A 9,990-nucleotide genomic window follows, 5' to 3' on the forward strand; every position below is an offset into this window, starting at 1 on the left:
AGTAGGAGGAGTGGGAGGAGTAGGAGGAGTGGGAGGAGTAGGAGGAGTGGGAGGAGTTGGAGGATTGGGATTTGGACTAAATTGGCGAGGAAAGGCAGAAACAATGAGTCCTGGGCAACACTGCAGCTCTTTTTGTAAGCAAAATTTGAACACTTGAATACTACAAAATTTGAAAACCACAACTGGTTACAGCTCTGAATCATTGTCTGGATTTGAGTAAAGGCCTGCCTGAAGGGTCTATGATCAATACACATGTATGCAGAAGATAGGTTAACATATGCTGGCTGAGCAAATGCACACAGGTTACAATTCCAGCATTTTCCATCTGTGGACAGCTCCAGTTTGGTCTGGCTGTTCACATGTTTTTAGGAGGTTGAGCAGAGATCTTTCGAAAAGCCTCAATATCACCACATGTACAGATGGACACAAGACAAGCTACTCTTCCCACTACACTATATGTCATCTGGAATTACTAAACCGACAAGGGATTGCCTGAGTCTTCATTTGATCAACTACAGCAGGAAATGTTGCCTGTGACTATCGTTGAGAGCATAGATTCTGGCCCCTGGGGTCACTGTAAGCTATAGAGTGTTGATTATGTTGAACTGCTGTCTTATTAATATGCTAAACTGTGATCAATAAAACCACTTTCAATATACTTTTTGTTATTCATAATGAACAAATGGTTGTGACCTAGGATTAAAAGCTGCTTGACTATACAAGCAATGCACTTTAGGCCAATTTGCATCCATGTGATCCTTACAAGGCTGCAAAAGCTTTGTACTGGTTTGATATAGAGTACACTCCATTTGCAGTTGCATTAGTGTGATCTTCTAATCAGCAGCTTAGCGTTTAAAGCTGGGGGTATTTCATCAGAATACTCTCAGGCTTCGTCCATAACTATACACCAAAAGGAAATTGAAAATGATCCAATCTCAAACAGAGGAAGTACTCTCATTAGCATTGAATCTGCATCGCGCATAAGCCTTGTGGTAAAGTGTTTGCTAGACTATTATCTACATATATGAAACCCCCTGCCTAAAACAAACTTTTAACAATTTAATACTGATAACTACAAATGTTCATCTTTTCTTTAGGAAGACTTTAACACTTCACTAAACGACTAGATGTGGCTGATTAGATCATTAGGATACCCGGCCACTCTGAAGCCTTATAGACACCTGCCCTGCGATGCTGAGACACAGGTGGAAGCTACATTCAGCGTATCCATACAGTGCTGATGAGGGTTCTGGTTATGTCATAAGAGTGATACAGATATGATGAAGACGCCATCAATATTGATGACTGTAAACCCGTGGCGGGATAATGCAAATTTAACCAAGCTATTCCAAACACAGAAAACATGGAGGATGAAGTGGATTGTACCACACCGAAGAGCCGCACGCTTCGTTTGAGCATTAAAGGAACAAATTCTGCACAGAATCACAGGAGATCCATCCTTAGCATACATAGTTAGGCTTCGAAGCAGCGTGTTGCACTAATAAAAGAGATTCATTATGCTGCATGAGATCTCTTGCTCATAAAGAAATAGAACTAAAACTCCTGTGACTCCCTGCGAAGGCCTACCTGTTGGTGGCTGTTGGGGTACTTGGGAGCTGGACGGGGTCTGCTGCGTGGCTGGAGGCCGGGTCGGAGAGTGCGGTGGGGTGGGGGAAGTCATCCTGTCTTGCTGTAGCTCATTGCCCTGCTGTAATATCAGTTCTCCCAGCAGACACCTGGGACCAGCGGTGTGGTACCAGCGGGAGGGCAGCGGCCTGGCAACTGGCCCTGATTAGTTTCTCCAGTCTCCGGAACTCCTTTCAGTACACGCCATTAAGCTAGGACACGACAGACTGACCCCCAACGACACTGTGCTATTAACCCCGTGTGTGTGTTTGTGTCTGTGTGGGTATTTGGGCTAGGGGTTGTATTGGAGGGTGCTGGGATTACTGAGCCACAGGCATAGACCTTTATAATATATATCCCTGAGCCACTCTGGATTCTCAGTCTGAACGTGCAGGCGTTAGGAAACGACCAAGAATATGTTTCACGTACACAGACTTGATTGGCTGATAGGATTGTTCGGAGTCCACCTCTAACCTAGATGAACAGTCATTAGTCAATTGTAATTAAATCGGCCTTTTGAAACCATGTAGTTGGCCATAAGAAGCGCGTCACCCAATGAGTCTGTCAGCTCCCAGACAGACAAAAAAGGCATTATCATAATCTTCACAACAGAGAAATGTAACCTTAAAATGTAGTGATTTTATAAAATTGGGACTAAGGTAGGAAATATGATTTTTGTTCTGCCAGGCTATGTCCAACTGAAAATCAACAATCAGAATAAAATCTACAGTAGTGTCTGGTTGTTCCTCACCCGCGATGCTGGGGAGGCGGTGCCAGCAGACAACGCGGCTGGTCAATGCAATTCTCTGCATATATTTGTATAGGACTAGAGGGGTCTTTAGTGACATCATGACTGATCACTAATACCAATTTGATTAAGATGAAAATCATTATTGAGATGCAGACGGTAATGCCTATGACTCTGTATTGTGATTGAAGAGCTAAAATATATTAACAGCTGCCCTGACATAGACTTATAGATAATAATACTGTATATGAGTGATTTTATTGCTTTACAATTAAGCATGACCATCTTGCCAACTGAAGTAAGGTACAGTGACGTGTGATAGGTCTTGTGTTTGTTAAGAATCTAATATGAGCATGTCCACAAGTAAGCACTGTTAATCAAAATCAAACTTTGTCCCCACACTATTGCACACTGCATATACGAGCCTGGAACACTTCCATTCGAAGTTGGCCTTGGGAGGGACTTTTCCAAGTATTGTTTTGTCATAATTTAATTTGGGTAAATAACAATTCTGCAAGGCATGACTCTAAATGGAGGCGAGACTCAGACAGGAGCCGATGGTGTGTACCGTCAAATACGTTCCCAGTGACTTATGACTGAGAAAGAAATATGCCCTACTTTCCAGCTACTTAATTAGCAAATTACATATCTTAGCTAGTTAATGGCCTCACAGAGAAGAAATACTTCCTTCTTAAAAAATTTGTAGATATGTGTCTCGCTTGTTGAGGAAGCAATTCTAATAAGAACTGAAAACACTGTCTCTTTATTGGCAAGACTTTGTACAGATACAATATACTAGGGCACTGTGCTGTAATGGTCTTGCTAAATCAGTGTGCATAATGGTTAACATAGTTACATGGAAGTTGACTTCAGGAGAGAACAGTGCTGTAGCAACAATATGACAGAACCTGTGCTTACTCACAACACTAACTGAACACCAAATCAACTCATTCCATTAGTTTCACCTAGCTTAGTATTTTGCTGTTATGTATTATCAAGTGAAGAAAAATTATGAATGCATTCTGTTAGCCTACTGGCTGCATGAAAGGATAGAAAAGATGACTATGTAACCATATAATTGCAACAATAATGAACCAAACCATGGCTCTTTAGCTAACCCAGAGTACAATGTTGGCCATGACAGGTAGTCTAAACTTTTAGCCTATCCTAAACAAGGAAACACTTTATTGGTTGCGTATTGGACTACAGCTCTGGAAAAAATTAAGAGACCACTGTATCTTCTTCTGCCCTTTCCAAAAAAGTCGACAAGGAAAGTTTTCAGTGATGAACAGAAGCGTTCAATTTACAATGGTCTCTTAATTTTAACCTTTCGGTTCCTCACTCAAAACCTTCCTTTTCGACTTTTTTGGAAAGGAGAGAAAAGGTTGCAGTGGTCTCTTAATTTTTTCCAGAGCTGTATCTGAGGATAGTCCAACACACCATTCTACCCAGTGCATCCTCAATTAATACAAATAATTTGGCCATCTCCAAAGAAACAAATTATTAGTAACTAAAACTATTCTCATTTCCATCTCCGCAGATTGACTTTAGCCCCATTAACTGAAGATTTCCACAAGTCTCAATGTAGGTTGATAATAAAATGTTAACTCCAGTGCACACACATACACACATGCACACACAAACACACCCACACACACAAACACCCAGCCACACAAACACACCCACACACACAAACACCCAGCCACACACTCACACACACACACACTACAGAGATTGGGAAAGAGAGAATGATATTCCTGGCTTGATATTTCCTAAGGTAGCGATGCGTCAACCCAGCATAAGGCTGGTATAGGGTGACACCTAGTGGCATTTAATGACCAACACAATACAACGTCTAAAGAATTGCTCCCTCTATTTTCTCTAGTGTCCTTAGGATGACCTAAGCCAATTGATCAAGAATACCTGCCCTGATGAGTCTTAGCTGTCCCTGTCCAATTTTGTCCAACTTGTTGCATTGCTATTCTAGTTTCTGCCTGACAACTCTGGCTGCCACTGCCCACAGTCTACCTGGTTGTACCTGTCCTTGTCCACCTGGTCATCTCTGTCCTTGTCCACCTGGTCGTCCGTGTCCACTTGGTCATCCCTGTCCCTGTCCATCTGGTTGTTCCTGTCCTTGTCCACCTTGTCGTCCCTGTCCACCTGGCCATCCCTGTCCCACTCCACCTGGTTTTTCCTGTCCCTGTCCACCTGGTTGTCCCTGTCCCACTCCACCTGGTCGTCCCTGTCCACCTGGTTGTCCCTGTCCCACTCCACCTGGTCGTCCCTGTCCACCCATTTGTGTTGCTGCTCTGGTTTCTACCTGAAGACAGATGGCCCATCTGTATTTATGACTCTCTGGTCACAATTATCTATGTTAAAATCCCAACCTCATCAGTTTCCCTCCTGTGATGCTCTACACATAATAACAGTCAACATGCAAATAACTTTATCCCTCTTCTCTCTACATAAAATCCCTATCATTTGTCAGTTACATATAGAACAAATAAAAGTGTGCATTCAAGTAATAGGCTTTTTATTCATAAGAGAAAAATAACCTTTTACATATATCTTCTTACAATTGGTAAATTGGTAATCCGTTTTACTGGGCAACATTTTGGAAAAAAAATGTAAAATACAACGTATTATAAACTTTAAAATAGTAAATATCTAATGGGCTATTAAATTTGACAAGTGATGTATCTCAGAATGTCAGCAAATTGGCTCAAGCATGTCAGTTTCTGTCCTTAGTCAGCAGTCTGCATGATTTCACATGACAAACATGGAAAAGAAATTGGTAACCACTGCCAAAGCCACTGTGGCTTTATTCAAACAAATAAAGGGATTTATAGTTACATCCTAGCTCAGCACATTTTCAACCTATAATTTTTGTTTAATATCAAGACAAACAGCAGCAGCAGCCTATCTAGCGTCCTCCTCATCTCTTCAATCTGCACTTGAGAGACATTATAGTTCTATATTTCTCAGAGAGAAGATGCATTGTTGGCCCTACAGTCGAAGTAAATAAAAAATAATACTAACGTCAGTTAATGCTTAAACATTGAAAATACTGTATAACATGTGTTGGTGAAACAACACAAGCTGGTATTTGAACACAACCGGTGTGGTCCTGGTCAAGACAATCTCCTGAACTCCAAACTGAATGTCAGAATGGGAAAGAAAGGTGATTTAAGCAATTTTGAGCGTGGCATGGTTGTTGGTGCCAGACGGGCCAGTCTGAGTATTTCACAATCTGCTCAGTTACTGGGATTTTCACGCACAACCATTTCTAGGGTTTACAAAGAATGGTGTGAAAAGGGAAAAACATCCAGTATGCGGCAGTCCTGTGGGCGAAAATGCCTTGTTGATGCTTGAGGTCAGAGGAGAATGGGCTCACTGATTCAAGCTGATAGAAGAGCAACTTTGACTGAAATGACCACTCATTACAACTGAGGAATGCAGCAAAGCATTTGTGAAGCCACAACACGCACAACCTTGAGGTGGATGGGCTACAACAGCAGAAGACCCCACCGGGTACCACTCATCTCCACTACAAATAGGAAAAAGAGGCTACAATTTGCACGAGCTCACCAAAATTGGACAGTTGAAGACTGGAAGAATGTTGCCTGGTCTGATGAGTCTCGATTTCTGTTGAGACATTCAGATGGTAGAGTGAGAATTTGGCATAAACAGAATGAGAACACGGATCCATCATGCCTTGTTACCACTGTGCAGGCTGTTGGTGGTGGTGTAATGGGGTGGGGGATGTTTTCTTGGCACACTTTAGGCCCCTTAGTGCCAATTGGGCATTGTTTAAATGCCACGGCCTACCTGAGCATTGTTTCTGACCATGTCCATCCCTTTATGACCACCATGTACCCATCCTCTGATGGCTACTTCCAGCAGGATAATGTACCATGTCACAAAGCTCGAATCATTTCAAATTGGTTTCTTGAACTTGACAATGAGTTCACTGTACTGAAATGGCCCCCACAGTCACTAGATCTCAACCCAATAGAGCATCTTTGGGATGTGGTGGAACGGGAGCTTCGTGCCCTGGATGTGCATCCCACAAATCTCCATCAACTGCAAGATGCTATCCTATCAATATGGGCCAACATTTCTAAAGAATGCTTTCAGCACCTTGTTGAATTAATGCCACGTAGAATTAAGGCAGTTCTGAAGGCGAAAGGGGGTCAAACACAGTATTAGTATGGTGTTCCTAATAATCTTTTAGGTGAGTGTATATTGTATCTGGTTGGGTAAGGGCCAGGCTCAGTGGTGTGGTTAGTCCTGGGCGTCTGGGGCTGTAGCTCAAATTGACCCCCCCCCAAAAAAATCTATTCAACTATAAAAAAATCTATTAAACTATAATTCCAATCACGTAATATGACAATGTAGACCTGTAGGCTGCTAGCGTGTACATCCAAATGTTCTGCATGTACATTCAAAACCCTGTACTTTCTGTCCCGGGCGGGGTGGGGGGTGGGTTATGCCCCAAATGTTTTGTGATCCTAGCGCCGCCTCTGACCTGGCTAAAAATCCAAACAGATTATAACAGGTTACTAAAATCTAAAGTTTATGTGCTGAATTTTAGACCATGTGGACTGTCTCAGAAAGAACAAGTTGTGTTTACTGCAGTGTTCATGGTAAAAATCTATTTTTCATAAAATATATGTTTGCAATTAAAAAAACATTGATTAAATTTCTTCCAAGAGTCTACTCTGAGTTTTATGGAAAGACAGTTGGAGCCTGGTGAAATGGACGGGCCCTAGGGGTGCCCTGCTGTCCCTCCATACCATCAGTTTTCACATTGGCAAACTGGTTAGGCAGAAAGCAAGCTGTCGACTTCAGGTCCTTGGCATGTTTGACAGCCAGAAACCTAAGCTGCAAATATTAAATTATTCAAAATGACACACTATGTTCACGTAGTTCCGTGAGCATTCAGGATTCAAACCATCCTGTTCATAATCATGGTTATATTGGATCAATTACATTAAGTCATTAATCACAAAAGGGATGTCTCAGAACAACTAGTCAACATTAGCCAGAAGGGGGCAGATCGAATTTGAGATTACAGAAATCCCTTGCTAACATCTTATAAATGAATTCATGACTATGTAGCTTAGCTATAGTTGTTAGAGTGTGTTAGGTGTTCTCGATCGCGACAGAGTGACAAGGGTGCAAGAGCAGCCGGCCGAGGTCTTATTGCAGTCATTTGAATTTGGGCTACACATTCTTCAGCTATGAATGATCCAGACATCAGTCCCTTACTGACGGCCTGTATACATAGCCTTGGACATGGGGAATGTGGAAAATAGCATGCCACTTTAATTTGTGGCAAACCATCAGTCAGTATGTGGCACTAGCCTCCAAAACAAGTGTAATCAACTGTCACTGACGTAAAACACATCCACAGCTGATGAAATAACTCCCTTGTTGTTTTGGTCTCACATGCTGACTACTGAGAGCTCATTGGCTATTGGCAGTATTTCCCTACTTCCTCCTTGACCCCCTCCCACAACACATGCAGTGGTTTTGTTTTCATAATAATTAAATTATATAACTTTTTAATGTACACTGGCATGTACCATCGGCTAAGCCACAAGAGGATTTTGCACTGTATTTGAGAGATGCAGACTTTTTTTAAAACCTCCAAATGTTAGGCTGAATGGGCTATGTTGTTTACAGTATACGTGGAATCATTATCATTCATGAATCAGTTAGCCATGAAATTGCAGTTTGAAAAGTTTGCATGTAAGTATTTTGATGACATTTGGCATGTCAGCACAAAAATGACATAGTACACAATTTTTTTTTTTGTTTCAACAGTGCCACTTTTGAAAACAAATATCCTGGAAAACATTTTTAAAGGAAAATGCCATCCCATTGGAAAGTGGATTTCATGATCTAACTAACAAAGCTAGTTGCAGGTCAGGACATGAAAAGAAAATCTCTCTTTAGTTTTTTGTGTCAAGAATAGTGGTTTGGGACATTAATCTTCATCTGGCATGTAGTATAAATGGTATATAATTTGAGATTCAGCCTATGTGTTCGCTGGGTATTACTTTGTACCTGGGCCTTATCAGGGATCATTGTATTCATCAATGTTACGCACGCACAATGTGTCTTTCCTCTATGATGTCCCGAAATGACCAAAGTTTTCGCATTTAAAACAGGTTCCCTTTAACATCATCCTTAATTTGATGCCAAATACACAATGATCGATTTACATTACATATTGTTTATAAGCCCAAATATAAAAGTAGTGAAACCCAAACATTTGAAGCATAGTACTCTGGGGGTTAATAAACAACCATGATAGACAACCATGTCATTTATATATGAATTTAGTGTAAAATATAAATTATTAACACTTTAAGATACAGTTTAATCCTGTGTTGGTTTTACTTTGATAGGGACTTGCTTTATATAACTTATACACTATGCCAACATTTTTAGTTTTGGTACCACCAGCTGAATATTGCCCTGAATGTGTTTTATTCCAGTAAGCCTATGGTTTCCTTGTACACCTTTTGTGTAGACCAAGTACACTCACTGGAGTTCCCCTAGTTCCCCCTGATTGGGAACCACCGCACTAGGAAATACACAGTTTCTAGGGTTTGTAGAATGCTATCAGTCAGTGGAGTAAAGTTAGTTTTATAATGGACATTCACTTATAATGAAACATTTTAGCAAATTTTTGAGATTGTCCTTATAAATTCAATAGCATCTACAAAAAGTGTGCCATGACAAGAAATGTGGTATATTCTGACTCGGGGGGAGGATAGGCTACAGTCTACGGCTTTAAGTTTTTTAAAATATTTTAGCACATTTTTGAGTTGGTCCTTATAAATTCAATTGCTTGCAATTGAATATATCACTTTTGTTGTCATGGAACACTTTTTGTAGACGCTATTGGACAATCTCAAAAATGTGCTAAAATATTTCCAAAAAGTAAATGCTGTTGATTGTAGCCCATCCTCCCTTGAGTCCGAATATACCACTTTTGTTTTCATGGCTCACTTTTTGTAGACGCTATTGAATTTTGAAGAGTATACTCAAAAATGTGCTAAAATATTTCCAAAAACTAAAAGCCGTAGATTATTGCCCATCCTCCCCCAAGTCACAATATACCACTTTTGTTGTCATGGCACACTTTTTGTAGACGCTATTGAATTTTGAAGGGTAAACTCGAACATTTTCTAAAATATTTAGAAAAACAAAAAGCCGTAGATTGTAGCCCATCCTTCCTCGTGTCCAAATATACCACTTTTGTTGTCATGGCACACTTTTTGTAGACGCTATTGAATTTCTAATGATAAACTCAAAAATGTGCTAAAATATTTTGAAAAAAATAAAAGCCGTAGATTGTAGCCCATTCTCCCCCGAGTCCGATAATACCACTTGTGTTGTCATGGCACACTTTTTGTAGAGCTAATTAATTTTAATATCATTATAAAAAAATATATTTTGGAAAAACTAAAAATATAAAATTCTTGATTGATACATTGAAAAGTGTGGATTGTAGTTCACCTTCACCTGATTAAGAAACCATACTTTTTTCCTTGTCCTAAATTTGTTGGTTTTGACGGGCGAATATGAATGTCAACTGAATG

Source organism: Esox lucius, chromosome 20, assembly GCF_011004845.1.
Source record: "Esox lucius isolate fEsoLuc1 chromosome 20, fEsoLuc1.pri, whole genome shotgun sequence".
Lineage (NCBI taxonomy): Eukaryota > Metazoa > Chordata > Actinopteri > Esociformes > Esocidae > Esox > Esox lucius.